The 18980-nt window shown below is 43.1% G+C and overlaps 1 long non-coding RNA gene across 3 annotated transcripts in view; it reads right to left on the bottom strand.

Annotated features, from left to right (window-relative positions):
* Positions 1-18980, bottom strand: part of LOC139671024 (uncharacterized) — a 209408-nt gene that overhangs the window by 137476 nt on the left and 52952 nt on the right. For all 3 annotated transcript variants that reach the window (XR_011697652.1, XR_011697650.1, XR_011697651.1), the window contains exons 3-5: positions 13945-14112; positions 8358-8472; positions 5356-5556 (exon numbers count right to left, since the gene is read on the bottom strand). This is a non-coding gene — a long non-coding RNA (uncharacterized lncRNA). The remainder of the gene's footprint in view (positions 1-5355; positions 5557-8357; positions 8473-13944; positions 14113-18980) is intronic.

The following is an 18980-nucleotide window of genomic DNA, read 5'->3' as shown; positions in this document are numbered from 1 at the left end:
TTCCAGTCTTTTTATATACTCTGATTAAGGCCCTTTACTTAGAACTGCCATCATGCTGTTGCTGGGTGCTCTGAGTGCACAGAGAATATGTGAAATCTCTTTTTACCCTCCTTTAAAGGGTGACTTGAACTGTATTTCAGTGTCTGAATTTCTAGAGTTTGTCACATTCTCTTACTGTAGATTCTGGTTTATCTGTATAACATACACAAACAGGTATATCTGTAGTACCCATCTTTTCAAGCACTTCAAACACTTTCACTATTAGCCCATTCAGTTCCTCCACTACATTTCCAGGTCATAACCCCACTGTTGTCAGCATTATTTAGCCCTTGACACTGTAGCAGTATTTCTTCAGCAGTGGCAGACAGGAAATCTAAAACAAAGGAAAACCGGTACAAGGAGAGTATGAGACAGACAGGGGAGTGAGGGGAACTAACAGACTAAAGGCCCAAGGGAAAGAGATTAAGTGAGGCTGAGGATAAGGGCAGCATCATTTCAGAAGACTTGCTCCCAGGGCAGGCAACAACAGCCAATACTGCCAGAGATGGAGTCAGCTCAAGCAGGAATCCACCTGTTGTCAGGGTACAGCTCTAGCACAGGGGTAAAGCCATCATCATCCCATATTCAAGTTATACACTGCTAAGCACAAAGACAGAACATAGGACTAATGGAAGGGATTAATTTCTTAAACCTGGATGTCTCGTTTCAATTCCCAAGTTTCTCCCACAGGACCTGTGGTGCATCAACTGTCCTTGTGCCAAAGTCTCAGATCATTACGTTCAGGCTACTAAATACTAACCCTTGTGTCCTGGTTTAGGCTTTGACCCCAGCACCTCACCCTCAAAATGAGTTTAACCAGCTTGAGACAGAACTGTTCTGTGATGACCCAGGTGGTCCCTGCAGCTCTCTGATGGATCTAACCCAGGGTAGTGAGCAGCTCAGCTCCCTGCCTGACTCAGCCACGTGGCCACCTCTGCCAGCCCACAGAAACCCCTGCTCCTTGTCACGTGTGTTGAAGGCAAACTGTGCTGCTGAGCACTGTCATTGCCCACAGTCACAGCTGTGGAACTCAGAAGACACAGAGAAATCAAGCACCAGGCATCCCCCATCCCCATAAATGTGTGATTGAAGCCTTGCCATGAGACAGTCTCTTTCCCCTGCCCATCCCATCTGCTTTCACCTGGGCAACAACACAGTCTCTTTCCCCTGCCCATCCCATCTGCTTTCACCTGGGCAACAACACAGTCTCTTTCACCTGCCCATCCCATCTGCTTTCACCTGGGCAACAACACAGTCTCTTTCACCTGCCCATCCCATCTGCTTTCACCTGGGCTCTTTCTGTCACTGCCATTCCTCCCTGAAGCTCTCAAGTGGCATTGACAGGAAAGTCTAAGGAGATGAGGTAGAAGCACCTACTACAAATAAACAAACAAGCCGGTAAAGCAATAAAAAGACAAAGCTGGAGGACGAGGGGGACATGAGCTGTTTGGAGGCTCCAAGGCCAGCCCATAGAGTCACTCAGTCTAGACTCCAGATGTGAACACAGAGCCTCAGCGAGAGCAATACGGGACTGCACAAACATCTCAGCCAGATGTCTCGGAGCCCAAGCTACAAATCCTCACCAATGGTGACAGAGTTGGCTGCTGCTGCCTGTGCAGCTCTGCTTCCAAGAGAATCACTGGTCATTCAGTCAGCAGCACTTCATTTTGGCTGCCAGATGGGAGGGGAAAGCAGGCGCAGAGTTGCAGTGAGTCTCACAGCAAACTCAGCAGTCGGTGGATGGGTCACGGAGCCCTCTGTGGGTACTGAAGGGAGCTCAAAATAGCAGTCTGGGGAAAGAGCTGGAAAGATTATAGTAAACACAAAAGCACATGATCCTAAATAGGCTGAAGTAATGATTTCATGATTCTATGAACAGGCTGCCATGTTAGGCACTTGAATTAAAATTTAGATCCTCCAGACCCCTCTCATTTGGTCAACTGAATTTACAGATGCTTAATGGTACATGATGGAATTACCTTACATTTAGAGACATGTGATACACTGGCCCTAAGGAGCCTGATGCTTGTATCTGCACTTTCACAACCTAAGCATTCCTCTGCCTGACCTTCATGTTCCCAGAACCTGTCTCCTCAGTGGCTGCCTCACAGAAAGCACCTGGAGGACACATGACCACCTTCTCATCTATTTGCAGCTGGATCTGTCCCTTGGATGGCTGGAGATAAGTTTCAGCTCCCTCTTCTGTCTGAGGTAAACCTGTCCCCCAGGAAATGTGTCTAACCACTAGGCTAGTGGTTATTTCAAACCAAAATATAGTGTATTTCAAACCAAAGCTTTCCCAGTCCTTTCTATTTATCTCACACTCCATAAAAAAATTAAGGATTTATTGCAGCAGGGGATAGGACCTGGGGCTCTGCAGCAAAAGTCCTTTTAAAATCCACTGTGTCACTGGCCCAGTTCAGGATATATCAATTTATGACCCAGATTCTCTTCAGCAAGTCACCAGAATTGGAACTGGCTAAATAATGTATGAGATGATTTGTAAGCAAAAGTCCTGAGCTGAGTTACTCTGATTCACGGGGATAACATTATTTATGACCACGTTTTAGGATGGCCAAGAATTGTCCCAAGATTTCCAAAAGGATTATTTCATTCTCCTGTTTTAGAGTACCAGTAGGAAAGTGACTCATAGAGTACAAAAGATGAGCTTTTGAATCAAACAGCACAGGAAAACTTAACAAAGAGACATTGATCTCCTACTCCTCTACAGTTACAGCCTGAAGTTGGGCCCACTGGAGAAATACCTAAGAAGGCCATTGTTCCTCTCTCCTCTTCAGACCTGGGCTCACAGAGATAACTTGGAGTCAGAAAAGATTAGGATAAACTGCCTTACTTCATCCTCCCCCCAGGCTGAGCTCACACAGAGCAGTAGCTGGTGGAAGGTGGTGGGTTAATGTGCCATGGCAAACCATTGGGACTGGGAGCCCCAGCTCAGCCCCTTTTCTCTCATTGCCAAGGTCCTAACAGAGCTCAGAACTGCCAAAAGATGCTCTGAACAACACCAGGCTCACATAGTGGTGCATTTCCCATAAAGGTTACAGGGGCTTACTCTGTTTTATATTTCTACCACTTCTGACCCTCAAACCATTGCTGGGATCCACTTAGTTCTAAACAAAGTATTTCCTGAGGTGCCACATTCAACCCTGGCTCTAAATCAGATTTATCTGAACTGACAGGTGTATCATTTTAAGGTTTAATTATTTTTCCTCCCTACCCTGAAGAACATAAGCCCCCCAAAAATATTACAAAGAGACCTGCACTGGTCACATACATCCTTTTCCTTATTATTGTGCTTTTTATAAAGAGAAAAGGCATTGAATGTAATGGTCTAAATAACAGTTAACTCCACGACCTAAACAAGTACACTCAACAATTTATCCAAGCACATTGTGCTGTTCTTCCACCTCTTTGCTAATGAATGCACAGCATCACCATGGCTGAAAGTTAAAGGGGATGTTTCTTCTGGCAGTGCCCTCTGGGTCTGTTGGGCTGGTTTATCCAGCAATTGTGTTGGCAGTTTGGAGTTTTTCCCAGGATCTTCTAGGGCTGGGGATGCTACAGGCCATTTCATTAAATGTCAATGCCCATTGCAGATTAATTTTTTGTGGAAAAGTCAACCTTAGAATACTTTTTTCCTTCTGCTCCACATCAAAAGCACATCTATTTAAAAGCCTTTTCAGAGATGGTCCTTTCTTTTGGAATGAAAGACTCATACTTGTAGCCCTACTGTGAACCACAGCCTTTTCCACACCAGGAGATTGCAAATTTTCCCTGTCTTGCCCTTGCACCTGCAGCAGTGTTGCCACCACTCCTCCAGCACAGGCTCAGGGCTCACCTCTCTCAGAAGTGCCAGCTCAGTGGGTAAACAGTTAATCAGCAAGTAGAAACATAAGAAAAGTGAAACCTTTCCTCCTGCAGCACAGCTCTTGGGGAGGTGGAGCTCATGCAGATCAGTAAATAAGTAGGTGTTGAGATAAAATGTTGGAGGAGGATGCAGAAATTCCAGAATCCTTATCCCTGTCCCTGAAAAAAATCATTCTCTCCAACCACAGACCACAGCATGTTCCTATATGTGGAAAATCAGATTTATTTTGCCATTCATGCAAGTGCAGTTGCCATCTGAGAGCCTCAGAGCTGCATTCCTCAATGCCTGTGGCCACATCAGATTTTTGGGAAGCCAGTGAGGAACCATTATCAGGCAAATGGTGCTTCATTTACTCGTTGACTCTCAAAGAATGTTTTGTCTCCCTCTCTGTTTTGTGAAGTGCTGTCAACACTTACAGTGAAGTTTATTGTAAATACACAATAATAACAACTGCACACATTCATCTCTGATTCAATTCCTATGTAAATTTATGTTAATGTGGATGCAGATTAGGGCTGCCCCCCTCGGTCCTGGAAAGTTGTCAGAATGACACATGGGTTCTGAAGAGGTTGTGTGCTACTGATCTGCAGGGTTTGTACACTATTTGATAACTGGCAAAGCAACAACAAAAGGCTCTGGATATTTCTCTTCATTTTTGCTGCATTAATCAGTGGCATCTTCTAGAGCCTAACTAGTCTAACTATATTAACTAGAACTCTTTTAGAGTCTAACTGGAATTAATAAGAAAACTCTAAACCCCATTTCTAAAGCCATATATAACCTGTCCATTTTTATTTCTATTTCACAACAGAACGAATATTCACAGGTGGGATCTTTTGAGAAATGAGGTGGCAAAGTATTTACATTCCTGCACTTCACAGCTGAGGGCTTGGGCCTGATCTTTGACACACAAAACAAATTTCGTTTTCAGCTGGAAACTCAGGTGTGTTTGGAGGGTAAGGTTGTGTCCAGAGTTGAGAAAGGTGAGAGCCAAACCATCAGTTCAGATGTAAGGCAGCAAAATCACCAAAGGTAAGGTGACCAAAATCACCTCCACCCAATAGTACTTCATGGACTTAGAATGCCAATGATTTGGGGGGGAAACAAAAACTCAAAAAAACCCACAATAAAACCAACAAATGAGAGCAGAATTGTACCTCATCCAGTGATCAGAAACTTCACTCATCATTTATTTCAGGTCTTTCAGCTGGTTTAAAGACTGACACTGAGAAAACCCCTTTCTTCTCCAAATTCTCCTGCCCTGTATCTGGTTCAGAGCATTATTTCACTCTGCTTTTTTAATCTCATTTTATTGAAGGCAATCTTAGCCCCAAGAGCAAAGCAAGTGAAATAAAAACAATTAAAGCCTGGAAGGAATCTGTATTTTTTTCTTTGAAATAGAGCCCCATGTCAGGCAGTTTTCCACATACCTGGCTCAGTGTACACTACATTATGGCATCCCCTCAGGCCCATTCAAAGCAGGTTGCAGAAGCCTCATGGCTGGGATCCAACAGCTCCTTCCCTGCCCGTGGTGGTGTTGGGGGGGATTTCAGCTTCAGCATTTTCTCTCTTTCCACCCCTCATGCAGCTGCCTGCCTGTCTTGAGAGGACCGAAGTGCAGCTCATGGAATCTATAAGATAATCACAAAAATAGTTATTTCTGTTGAAAAATGGGTTTAATTCCCCCTCTCAACCTTTGTGGATTGCCAACTGGGGGTGTGAAACCAGCTGGCAAAAGATGCCTTCGTTTCAATTTCATGACTTTCAGAAACTGCAGCTCCCCGACTTTAAACGCTTCCTCCCCTCTCTAATGATTGAGCACCAAGGCCTTGATTACCAGCCCTCACTTGAAACAAAGTTTTGAGGTTTCTTTTTGTGGTAACTTCTCTGGTGATGTCTGACAGCCTGCTCAACCCAGGGCAGCTGAATTGCCTCTTCCTTCCCAGCATGATGTACCAGGATCAGCCTTGCTGAGCATTTGGATCCCCGAGTCCTCTGCAAGCAACTTGCACAGCAGCGTGGGAAGGAAGCTTAGAAGTAGTGCTGCTGAAACAGTGAGAAACTAATTTCATCAATGTTTTCAAAATGTAAAGGCTTGGAATGGACTCTGGTTTATTTTTTTTTAACTCTTTTATCCCTATTCTTGTAAAACAGTTTTGTTTACTGAAAATCTTGTCTTCAGTACATTGTTTATAATTTTCTTAGTGTAAATAGGACTTTAGAGAGATGACGAGGCACTGGGGGGGAAAAGCCTGATATGGTTTTTTTGGGGTTTTTTTTCAGTTAATCACAGAGAAGGGAAAAGCTACCTCTTGGGAAAGAGTCCTTCAAGCCAGATAGAGCCATCTGGACCACAGCCTGCAAATGGTCAAATAGCAGTTTAAGAAGTAAGCATGGAAATGAAATGTATTATCCATGGAAGAGAACTATTTGCTTGCAGACTCTGGCTCTCTGTCTCCTTTGCACTGCTCTCCCCTGGGAGATGGGAGAACAGCAAGGCCCTTTCAGTGCAAGCTGTGCCAGCAAAGAGCTCAGCAAACCTGCTAGAAACGGTACAGCTCATTCACATGTGCCGAGCACGGCGCTGCCATAACTCAACCAGCATTTCTGCAACTAATTTAAACCTTCCTGGATGTTTTGGTGCCAGACTGCCCTCACTGTGGTTGCCACATGCAGGAAAACTAGCACGCTGTTACCAGCCTGACAAGCCCAGAGGGCAGGACGGAGCCCTCTGGGGTTTTTGTTTAACATTTACATGAAGTTTTGTTTTGGTTATGCTTGGCAGTCAGAAAGTTTCATTTACTTTCAGCCAAAACAGGAAAGGAAATACTGGAGTCTTGGGGGGATGGAGGGAAAATGGAGAGAGGGGCTAAAAACCAACCCTAAACAAAAGCTGATATCAAGTTGATAGCACAATCAAATCAGAAAAGAAAAAAAAAATTAAAAAATTGCAGTCCCAGAAGTCAGAAGCCTCAACTCCCTTCCAGGGAAGGGATACACTGCATCTTATTTCTGCTGTGCCTACTGATACCATCTACACAAAACCTGTCACCAGCTGAGAGAGGGTTGCTCTCATTGCCAATGCACTGCACTGCTTTGGTGCCTCAACTTTCAACAATTTATTAGATGCACAATCATGGAATTTTCTTTGAAAATAGAAATACAATACAAGCTTCTTTGTTGTTGCCTTATAAAACCATTAAAATCTCTATTTGTTTATATATTAATTTCCTTCTATTAATTTCTTCAGTCAGTAACAAAATTATAAATTTACCTTAAAGCAAATTGTGGCACATGTTCCTCTGTCTATCCCCCCCTCCTTGTATAGATACAGACCCCCACACAAATACATCCATACAAATATATTCATATACACACAAGCCTGATAGTGAATAGCACAATTTACTGAAAGGCAAGAAAAAAGCATATTCAGACTGATAGTGAATAGCAGAATTTACTGAAAGGCAAGAAAAAAGCATATTCAGAAACAGGAGAGAACTAAGAGTTAAATTATAAGTGTTACAGCTTAGACATTTGATATAATTTACATTTCATTCTTCTTCTGTCTCCACATATATTAATTTCTAATAGCAATGTGGATGCAAACTTCACTCAGGGGAGAGGTAGGACTGGGAGAGCAGAGCATGCCTGAAATCTGATTTAACAGGACTCCACCAGAGCTCTTCCATCCCCAAGGCTTAAGAAAACTGTAGGTTTCTGATCATCTGAGGAGACTGTTCTCTCTTGATTTGAATTTAAAAATGTGTACAAGAGTCATAACAGTACATTCTAATTTTCACCTGGTGAGTTTCAAGTTTAATGAATAAAAAAATAAAGTCACCTGCAAGTAGTTGCTGTACCTCATAAGCAGAGCACAGAATTGTTAGTCTCATTAAAGACGATAAAAGCAGGATTCTTCTGGAGAACCTGTGAAGTCACTGCTTGTGAAGCATCATTCAGTCCTTGTTCTCAGCCAAAACTGATGGGAAGCAAAGCTGCTCTGGCTCTTCAGTGAATGAAGAGCTTCCAGCCATTAATACAACCCACAGCCAGAGCCAGCACTGCACTAATGGACTTTGCTACTGGCAGGGATGCCATGGAGTCCCTCTATGGATCAACACTACAGATTTTGGGTTGCAGAACACTCTTGGTGCACTGTGAGTGGAAATATGACAGTCTGAAGTTCCAGACCCAGGGCTGTACATATTGTTTCTCTTAGCACCTCATTATGTACAAGAGACAATTGTTATATAAACCAATAAAGATGTACATATCCCAACCCAGACAACAAGGAAGACTTGCAAGTCCCACTTGTAATTCAGATTGAAACATTACCCAATGTGGCAGGAATCCTGGGATCCCAACTAATAAAATGAACATTTCAGAGCTTTCATCAGGAAAACAAAAATAATAAAAGGAAATTAAATACTACCTCAACATTTTGAAAGGAGGCAGTGGCATCTCCAGGATATCTTCCTGAATAATCAGGGCTCCTTGCCTTGGTTGGACAGCAAATGCACTTTCAGAATCCACGTGTGCTCAGACATCTGTAACACAACACATTTTATTCCATAGGCAAAAGACATTCTGACGTTCCCTGACTAGTGAGGGGACAGATCAAGTTAACATCACTCCCCTTTTGTGTCTCAGTAGACAATTCTAATATAACAACAGAGGCAACATATAATTGGTGGGAAAGGAGGAAATGAAGGAATTAAGTTTACATAAGTTTGAAGAATCTCACTGAACAGCATCTTCTTCATGTGTTGGGAAAACTAGGCCTGAAATCTGCTCTGTCTCCCTCCCAAAACTGGTGTCTTTTATGTTGAAAATGAACTTGTTTTGGTTGCTCTGTCCTAAGCAGAACACCATAAAAGTGACACAGCAGAGGCTCCTCCTCAGAAATGTCACTCTGTGCCAGAGGATCTCGGAACTGAACATTTCCTATCAGACACTTTATTCCCAGAGGAGCCTGGCTTTCTGCAGGGGCCTTTGGAGTCCAGCTGGATGTCATTACATAATTAAGCCTGGGAGCCAGGCAGTTCTCTTGAGCATGGCAATTGTACAATGTAAGATCAAAATACTGCTCTTCTTTTCAAAAGACCTTGTGCCATTTGTTGTAATGCCTTTATGCAAGGGATCAAACATAGTATTGATTATTCATTATTACCTTTAAAGAGGTCAGGAAGCTTCTGGAATTCAGAAGACTTCTGGGGATCTGAAGCAATATAAGGCCTCGGGGCTTGATGACTCATCTTGACCTGAAGCTTTGAAATATCACCTGCTGTCTGGATTGTTCCTGCTTGCTGCCTGGGATTTCAAAGTCTCTCTCTCCCTTTTTTCCCCCCCAAGGCACCAGTCTTGCAGGCATTGCCAGATCAAGAGGAGCAAAGAATGCAAAGGGAAGTGAAAGTGAGGAGACCAGGAGTTGGGAGCCCAGCTGGAATACATCTGCTTTGCTAAGCTTGAATTGGAAATGAGTGTCATTATTCTTGTTCTGCATTCATCCTACTGTGTTTGGTTATTGCATCAAGCAGAAGAGGCAATGGGCACATCCTGGCTAGGTCCATTGTGTTCAGTATCCTAACACAGGCAGTTTTTAAACCTTTCTGTGCCAATTTGATCTTTAGGCATGTTCAGATGGAGGAATGTTTAGAGGAGACTGGGGCTGCCATTATGTGGAGGCCCTGACAAAATTTAAAACACTATCTTCATCAGCTGAAGCAGAAAATCAATGTCATATTCATCTAGACACTATATTAAAAGTTTCCATTTTCAGCACTGCTTGTATGTTGTAGAATAAACCTCCAAGTGTGCTTTTTGGCAGATGGTTAAATATTTAAGTAGTTGGCTACAGAATTTTAAAAATGGAGATAATTAGAATACTTGTAGCAGTTAATATTTATTAGTCATGAAGAGTTTGACAGATTGGATGTTTTCCTACCCACACGTTCTCTAGCAATAAAAAAAATACTAAAGGCCTTATCTTTCATTCTATGGAAAACAAGTTTATATGAGGCAGAATTAGACATGAAGGCATGGACTTAGGCTACTCAGTATGAGAATCTGAGGGTAGTGGATACCACTTACTCCAAGAACAGGACAGAAAAAACCATGGGCACAACAAGGTCTCTGTGGAAATGCACAGAGTTCACCCTGGAAAATGCCCAAGACTGAAACCTGAAGACTGACTCTTCTGCACCACTTCAACTTTCACTCTAAATCATGGTGTCTCTGGTGAGGTTGCTGGGCTGCTCCACTCACTGGGGGTTGTGAGGCAACCCATTTCCTATGAGCTTTGCTCCTTCTGTTGTCCTTCCTTGTAGGAGAGGAGATGCATGGAGCAGAGGCAGAGCCCTTCGGTGGCACTCCAGAACTGCATCAGAGAAGACACCTCAAATAGTGAAGTCTTGGCCTCTTGACCCTAAAACAGCAGACAGGAGGCCAAGAACCAACACATTACTAAGGCTGCTCTTTTATCTGCCCAGAAATTTGACTGAAAAGAAGGACTGGGACATTTGCCTGGGCTTTCTGGCTATCCCACACACGGGTCCTGGCAAGAGCAGGACATGCTTCTCACCAGGCTGCAGAGGTCCAGCTCTGCTGAAGACACCAAAGAGCAGCTCAGGGCTTCCCATGCCAAGCCAGCCCACCACAACTGCACTGAGCCAACAGCCAGACCACAGCCTGCTGCTGGGAGGGACATGTGGGAATTGCCACAGCACATACACAGAAAGTCTAATTGACAGTCTTTGTCAGGCTGTTACTACCTGTAAATGTTCAAACAGTATCTCTGCATAGGCAAAGCCTGAGCAATGGATGTAAACATTACTAACATATAATAGAGCACCCACTTGGAGCTCTTACCTTGTCAGCAATCCATAAAAAGCATGGAAGTACCAGCAGTGTTGTACTGTGTAGGTGACTGGCTACAGAGACCCATCTCCATCATATCTTACATCTCTTAATAGCACCACTGAATGGTCAGTACCTGTCCCACTGTGGAATCCCTTCAGTTCCTTTACATCCAAAGGCAGCAAGGCATCTTAGTAATGACATCTGCATGTACCCACAAGTAGTGTTAAAGGAATGAGTGCACAGGGTCAACTGTGGCAGGCAGAGGGATGAGTGGAAAGGATTTTCATCAGTGTCTACACAGCAAGGCCAAGGGCAGACAGTAGGATATAATAGACCTGCTCTTCCCTGGTGCAAACCAGTAGGGCAGGATCAACTGCCATAGCAGTCCTGAACTGGAGTCACCCCAGCACTTCCCTCAAGAGAAGCCAAGAGAGGGATGGGAAGGCAGCCCTGGATACACACCTGTGCTCCTGATCCCTGGAGCAGAGCGATCTCAGCCACACCCTCCCTCACCGTGGGCAGCAGAGATGAACGGCTGAACTTACTGAGGAGATTTTCCTTATCCTACAAAAAAGCTTGAAGGGCCATCCATGCCATATATAAAAGGATAGGGTATATTTTTCAGCTTTTTTATCCTTATTAATATGATTTTTGAGATATTTTCCCAGTGCCTTCTTGTCTGACAATAGGAATTCAAGCTTTATTTATCTCATTGCTATAGTGAGACTAGGAAAACTAGTAGGGTTATGAGATACAATAAAAACAAAACCTGTTTTAGATGAGCAAATGCTCAGAAGTTTTCAGCTTTTGTAGACTTTCTTTGATTGCTAAAAAAGCATGTTGGAGAGAATCTGGGAAAATTTCAATATCCTTCCTCTTCATGGAGGGATCCACAATCCTTAACCCTGAGAGCACCATCAAGTCTCATTGCAAACCAGAAGAACAAGAACAGAATCTAGCAATAAAAAAGAAGCCCCAGCCTTTTAAAAAGCAAGTATCACATTTCCATTATACACCATAAAGAAACAAAACAGAAATGAACCCACATTGTTTCCTCTTCAAGGATCCTGAAGAAAAATCTGCACATCAGAAAGGTTTGACCTCAATATAGGCCATAATGTAAAACTGTGAGGATCTTGGAAACTTGTGCTTTTCCTGGACTGAGGCCCAGATTTTGTAATATATCTTGCCTGTTACTGTTTTTCTTGCTTCTTCCAAAGTAGAAAAGGCTCTTTTGAAGAAATGTGTTTTCTAGACACTTTGATACACCAGAATTGGGGTCTATTTGAACACTTCAAGTCTGACATGTATGTGCATATAGTTGTAACATTTTGTGGATCTGAGCCAACACTGCCTTGTCTGGATCCAGTTCTTCCCATCAATATGTTGTGAGACACTAGGCAGAGTGGTCTCTACCCTAACATGGGGAGTATACACTAAGCCAGACAAATAAGACACTCAGCTTGCTGTGCCTTTATCTTCTCCCCCACAGTTTTAATGAGCAGCACCTGAAAGAATTGATGCCCATATTGAAATCTTCTGCTGAAGTGAAAAGAGAACTGCCAGGACACAGTGGTGGCACTTCACATCTGCTTGGAAAAGGAACCTCTTTCCCCCCCACTCTTCCTTCACACAAGGAAATCTATCAATAGTTTGATCCAGTGACTATCAGTCTTATGAGTGTTCCCTCGGAGGCCTTTTTGCTGGGCTGGCCACAATGTGCTTTTGCTCATTGACCTGCTCTTTGGTTCCTGATGCTTTCCAGGCTCAGTTGAAACTGCAGCTACAAACCATTAAGCTCCCTGTAAGAAGCACATGCACTGTCATGTACATCCCTCTGCTTACTCTTTTTTTTGGTATCTAATGAGTGTATATGCAAATGATTTCCTGTGTGCTATCTCATACCATTTGACTGAGGGCATCAGAGCAACTGAGAGACAAAGTCTGATTAATATTTTTCCTCCAAATTTGCCTCTAAATCCAGCTAGGAGGGGGCCAGCCATACAATAATTCATGTTTACTAGTCCCACTAAAATTAATTCCTGCTGTATCTTATCAAACCATCGGCCATGAGAGAAAGTTTTCCCTATTGGAACATGCATAAGTCACTCTAACTTTTGTGGCTGTGAACTGAAAGCATTTCTTCCCTCACCTTCTAATGTTTGCTCAGGTGCAGTTTGGCTTCCACATGAACTGGTTCAGGAGAACCTGCCTCAACCAGCAAGCTAAAAGGAGCCACCAACCAACTTGCACTGACTGCAAACCAAGCCCTCGTCCCCAAAGAGTCCATTACATAAAAGCACATTGCATAAAACCATCTTTGTGACTTACAGCAAGTCCTTAGGTGGTTTGCCTTTAAGGATGACTACATTTTAATCAACCAGCAAGGCATGCAGTATGTAAAGTTCATGCTAGCTTGAGCTAGCAGGCTGGGTTTTTCCCCTGGTGAACAAGCCCCTGGTAGCCTGGGAGCTTTAGCCTGCCTATTAGGACTGCTCTCAGCCACATGCCTGACTGCACTCCCAAGTCTCAGGGCCAAGAGCAAACTTTAAAGGAACTCTGCCAATTAAATGGAAGCAGAAAACAAACTCTTCATTTTTCCGCAAAGCAAATGCGGTCAGAAATGTTCTCGTGATGCTTCTACTGACAATTATTATTTTGCAGTCAGTAAAGATGGCTTTTAATGGACTATGAATAATAAAACTTGTCACGAAAATGAAGGTATCTAAAAATTAGCGTTCATCAAACTGACCACTGGCCACTGTAAATAAATTAAAGACATTTTACTACTGCTGAAAAATAAGTCTGTCTGGGACAAATATTTTACTGTCTTGTTTTGTGGATCTTACAGGCAAAAAAAGCCAAGATGGCATGCACTGTCTACAACAGAAATGTTAGCCCAGATAAATTCCATTAAACCCTGTATATCATATCATAGTCCTAATAGACTACAGCAGGTTGCAGAAAACATATTTGAGGAACAACACAGGAAAATTCATAGACACATTTAGATTAGTTCTTAAATTTCAGTCCTCAGCTCAGATACAATAATGTTCCAACTTCAGTGTTGAGCTGTTCTGCTTGACTGGGGCCCTTCCTACAATGAGTCTAACAGCACAGACAGACTCCAAAGAGATTTTCTGGACTTGAAAATGACATACCTTTATCTTGTTTTTCTGTTCAACTTAAAAGCAAGTGGTGAGAATACTACTGGGAAACTCCTCTCCAGTTCCTGAAGGGCCTTCATTCCAATGTTCCACCCTGTGAGACACCTGAAATCCATGGCAGGGCAATGGCTGTCTCTGTCAGAGCTTCCAGTGCAATCTGGGCTGCAGGAAAAGCAAGAAGCACATAGAAAAACTCAGGGTGACCAAGACAGACACTGGCTTACCTGCTGCACTGCATCAACACATTTCTTGGAAGCAGACCCTGTGAGAATGTATTGGATTCATTTCTCTTGGGGTCTCCTAACACCCTCAAGAAGTCTCAGGTAGGTGCCAAAAAAAAGGGGGGGAAACTATTCTGCCTTAAAAGGCCCTTCAAAAGCCCTTTAAAAAGATCAGATGAACTTTTGCTTAAAAGAGAAGTAAGAATGTGACCATTCCAAAGTGATCTCGGTAATTTCTACCATGATTTCCATAATTCAATACCTTAAAATTATGCATTTCAAAGTCATCTGAAAGAACCAATAAAGACAGATTGATTACTTTATTTGTATACATTGCTAGGAGACATTATCCTTCAATGCTGCAAAAGCCAATTCCATGCCAGCCCTTGACCTAAAATTAGACTAAGGACAAGTGTTCTTTCCTCTACAATGATCACCTGAACCTAAACGAGCCAACAGAGGCTGAGAGACCACAAAGCAGTTGGCATCAATGGGTGATTGCTGATGAAGAACCACAGGACCCCCAACAGCCCCTCCAGGAGAACATACACAAATTTCAGCACCCAGGAAGCAAAGTGCTCAAAACATCCACTCAGGACAGGGCTCAAAATTTACCCAGAGGAGGCAACTAGGCAGAGAAAACAGGCAGCTAGTGCAGCAGCTTGGAGTACTGAGAGTGGTTTTGGTTTCCCAGAAACCATAATGGGTCATAACAGAAGCAGGAAATATTCTGCACTGGCTTCTTCTCCCCACAGTTGCTCCTCTAGGAAGAATGGAGGTCTCAGTCTCAGTCCTTGACAGAGTAGTGCAGAAAATCTCAGCCCTGAGGCAGCACCAGTTAACCAAGTTTCTAATTTCTCAGGAACACACATCCCATTTCACAGATACTGAGTGGAGGTCAAAGAAATGCCTTTTGGCCCCGACTTCCTCAGGCAGGTTTGGGACTTCTTCACACCCACCTCACTGCACTTGGATTTGAGCACTGGTCAAAGTCGAGACTCTGTTTGCTGCTCCCTGGAAGACAATGCCTTCCATGTAACCCTGACCTAAGGTAAATACAAGTGAGCACTCAACTTCCACCACAGCTGCTCCATCTGGGACCACCTCTGAGAGTTACCACTAAGCAAAGGATTGTCCTCACCTAACTCCACAACTGCTCAGCCTGCTAGCACCTTAAAACACAGGATTTGTCCTGTGAAGTGACACATGCCTTGTGTTATTTTCTTTGCATACCTCCCATGTGCACAGTGGATCAGTGTGTGTGTGCAGAGAAACAGATAATTAGGAATTGTTTCAAAACCAGTGAAACATCCTTCTTTCTTTCTAATTGTTTCGCAACAACTTGGCCTTGGGATCTTCCAGGGAGCTGTTTGTATGAGTGACACACTTGCCTGTTTTCACAGCTCCTGCCTTCTGTCGATTTAAGCACCTTTCCTCCACCTGGAGGAGTTCAGCAAACATCAGCTCACAGGTGTCACCCTCCACTGGCTGCAGGCTGGCTCCAGAGAGTCTGGCCAATATCTGCTTTGGCTATTAACAGCCTTGGAGAGGCCAAGCTCAGTGTGTGGGGGAAAGCAGGGGAAGGAAAAGGAAGGGGGGGACATGTATGTGCATGTGCATTTGCTGCTGCTTTAACTTTCCATCCATTTAAGAGTTTAAATACTAGTCAAGCACTTAAAAAAACATCAGGACACATTCCAGCTTTCTCTGCCAGTCAGAGGGAAAAAATGTTTGAAACCCTGCATCTCAGCACCCCAAGGGCTTTATGATTTGTTAGGTTTAGTAGTTCAGAGGATTAAAAAGACAGAAATATTAGTAGAAAAAGAAGAGGAAAAAGTCAATGTATTCACTGAAGCAAATCTAATGGGTTGCTGGGCCAGAGAAGAAAAGGTTCTACTACCTGACTGAATCTTATTTATATTTCTTGCTCCACAATAAAAAATAATTTTCTAGACATTTTCCCCCCTCGTATTTTGAGTGGATTTTTTTTGCTATGCTAGTCACATTTCCTAAATCCTTTATCAACGACTGCTCTGCATATGAATGGGCTGTAATTGAACTGTCACATTCATGAAGGTCAGTAACCTTTCATTAGGAAGAATGTGTCTTTCTTGATAAATTGGAAAGTCCCTGAGGATTTGAAAGCATTTTTTTTATTTCATTCTTTCAAATATACCTTAAAAATCTAACACAGACCTTTTTCTGTCTCTTCTTTTCATAGCACTCTGACAAACCCCTCATCTTTGTCTTTGTCTTTGTCATAGGCAGTTCCATGCAAAATATTCAATCACAAGCTTTCACTGTGACCTTCTTAAAAACGAAATGGGAAGCACAAGCCCCCCAGCCTCAAATCCTCACTTTGAATTGCAGATAGCTAATACTTCTGCTTAAAAAACCCCAAAAGTGAAACCCTTGAGAATAGAGTTTTTGCTACGTCCTTGCTTCTTCAGATTGATCTGTAAAGTAAAGTGACCTAAGTAAAACTGGGTTGGTGCCAGTATTTCAGTCCTTCTCTTTGGTGTGGCCATTCTTCTGCAGAGATGGACACCCAAACACCTCGAGCTGTATGTGAAAAACTCATTGGGGGTGAGAATGGTGCTTAAAAACTCCATCCTTAGTACTGCAGACAGCTTTCGATCCCTGCCATAGGTTAGCCCCACACAACCCTGTCTTCTCTATCTATGCAAAATAAGCTTTTCAGAGGGTTGGTTTTGCACCTTGATCTGCACCCTGACACAACAGGGTCCTTAAAAGAAGCTGAGTGGCTGCCAAGTTCAGAACTGCTGCCAGAAGTTCAATTCCTCCTCCACACTTCCATCAGAAAGTGTGCAGCAGGATGCATGGAAATGTGTGGAGCTTCCCACCCTTCCCAGTGCAAAAGTGTCTTCAGAAGTCTTAAAAATTCCACCCAGGCTGCTGATCACAGGGGCAGGAGCCATCTGTTCTGTGCCATGTTCTAGAGAGCCAAGCCCAGGGCCCATCTTCAGGCACTGGACTGTCAAGGTGTAAGAAAAAAACAACTTGGTGGCAAAGTCAGTCACGGTCAAGACAGAAACACCTCAACATGGAGAAGGAGATTTGATCAATGGAATCAAACATCTGGCCTTTCATGCTGGCTGTTCAAATACTTCTAATTCAAGGAGTAACAGGAATTGCAGATCTCAAGGGCTGTCAGAAGACCATCCTTTTGTTGTCAGCACCAACAAAATTGTGGTGCTTAAGCTTCACCACAGTAAGGCAGAATATAGAGGAAAAAGGAACAAAGCATAATTGCAAAGCAGCTGGACTCCTTTAATGGCACAGGCCACACTGGAAGCTTTTTACCTGGAAAGAAATATAAAAAGCAAACATTTATTTTGATTTTTGTGGGAATGGTTGAAGAATTAATACTTTAATTAGGCTTAACTTGCTTTTCTCAAGCCCTCTCTCAACTAGTGGACTTCTGCTGAGTTTATATGCCCAGCTTTGAAAGGGAATCCTTTACTTCAGTGCCACAGTATGGATCTGCTGATACTGGTAAGGGAAGCCATAAAAAAAGTCTCTCTTGAAGAAAAAAATAAAGGTGCTACCTGACTTTCATATTAACATCCTTCTTCAGCAGCAAGAGTATGTTTGAATTCATATGGAGAGGATCTTCATTTTAAAGGTAGATGTGTTCTTATGCTCCAGTTCTGCAACCCTTCTGTAGACACAGAGGTCATGGTGAAGGCTTGCCAGGGGTGCCCAGAAGCATAAATTAGCCTAAACAATCCCCATCCTAATTGTCTCTGCCACTGGTGAAGAAAGGTACTTGTGATAACACTGTAAAGAAGAAGACCAGCCCTTATCAGTGACTGATGGTATGTGGCAAATGTTACCTAAGACTCTAAAACAACAGAAAGGCCTTCACAGACCACACTTTGAGTGCCACCACGTTCAGTCTGAAATCCCCTTTACAGAGGGATCTAAGGCCAATAATCAAGGAGTGATTCAGGCTTCTGCCTCTGCTGAGCAGGAGTCAGGATGAATCACGTGGGCAGGATGGACTTCTCTACATGCCTAACTTGGGTACCAAGATGACTTTTCTTTCCACTGACTGCACAGGAGGCCAAGGTCCAGCAACCTGGCAGGGTGGGAAGAACTGCCCACCAGTCTCTTGACCTGACATGCTCCCATAGCAGGCAAGAGGAATACAGCTCACAGTGTCCAGCTCTGAGGATGATCTTTGATCTGTGGAGTACACAGGTGTGTTCTTGTATGGTGCTTTTCAGCTGTACATCAGGAGATGACTCTGTAGTGCCCACTGTACCAGAGGCAAGATGCTGACTGCTTTACCAGAGCAAGCATCAAAAAAACAAGTCATATTTTAATGTAAAGCACAACTTATGGACCAGTTTTCCCAAGAGGTAATTTGGAGATCATTGATGTTTTAATCTCCTGCAATACATGTGGATGTGATGGAGAACGTTTTCATGCATGTCCCTGATCATCCAGATACTTTCAGTTGCCAAAACACCCCATTTAACTGACAGTCAAATCAACTCAAGTGGAAGACCACAAGGTTGAGAAAGAAATTCATCAAAATAAATATTTTTACAGATATTTTCTAGCATGTCTGCCTTAAAAAAATAAAGATAAAATGTTAATAGCCAAATAGATGTGAGGTAACTACTTAAAAATCTCTGGAGAGATGCAGTCCTAATTCAAGCTTTTTTGTCCTCTGTCCAGAGTATCCAAATTTCTTTTCTCACTCGAAATTAGAGGTAGTTCCCTACACCTCAGTACTCAGATGCATACACAGTTAAGCCGTTTTGCACATCAAGGAATTCA

The sequence above is a fragment of the Pithys albifrons genome, chromosome 4, assembly GCF_047495875.1.
Source record: "Pithys albifrons albifrons isolate INPA30051 chromosome 4, PitAlb_v1, whole genome shotgun sequence".
Lineage (NCBI taxonomy): Eukaryota > Metazoa > Chordata > Aves > Passeriformes > Thamnophilidae > Pithys > Pithys albifrons.
The sequence above is the reverse complement of the archived record's forward strand: the minus strand, read 5'-3'. Positions and strand labels throughout refer to the sequence as shown.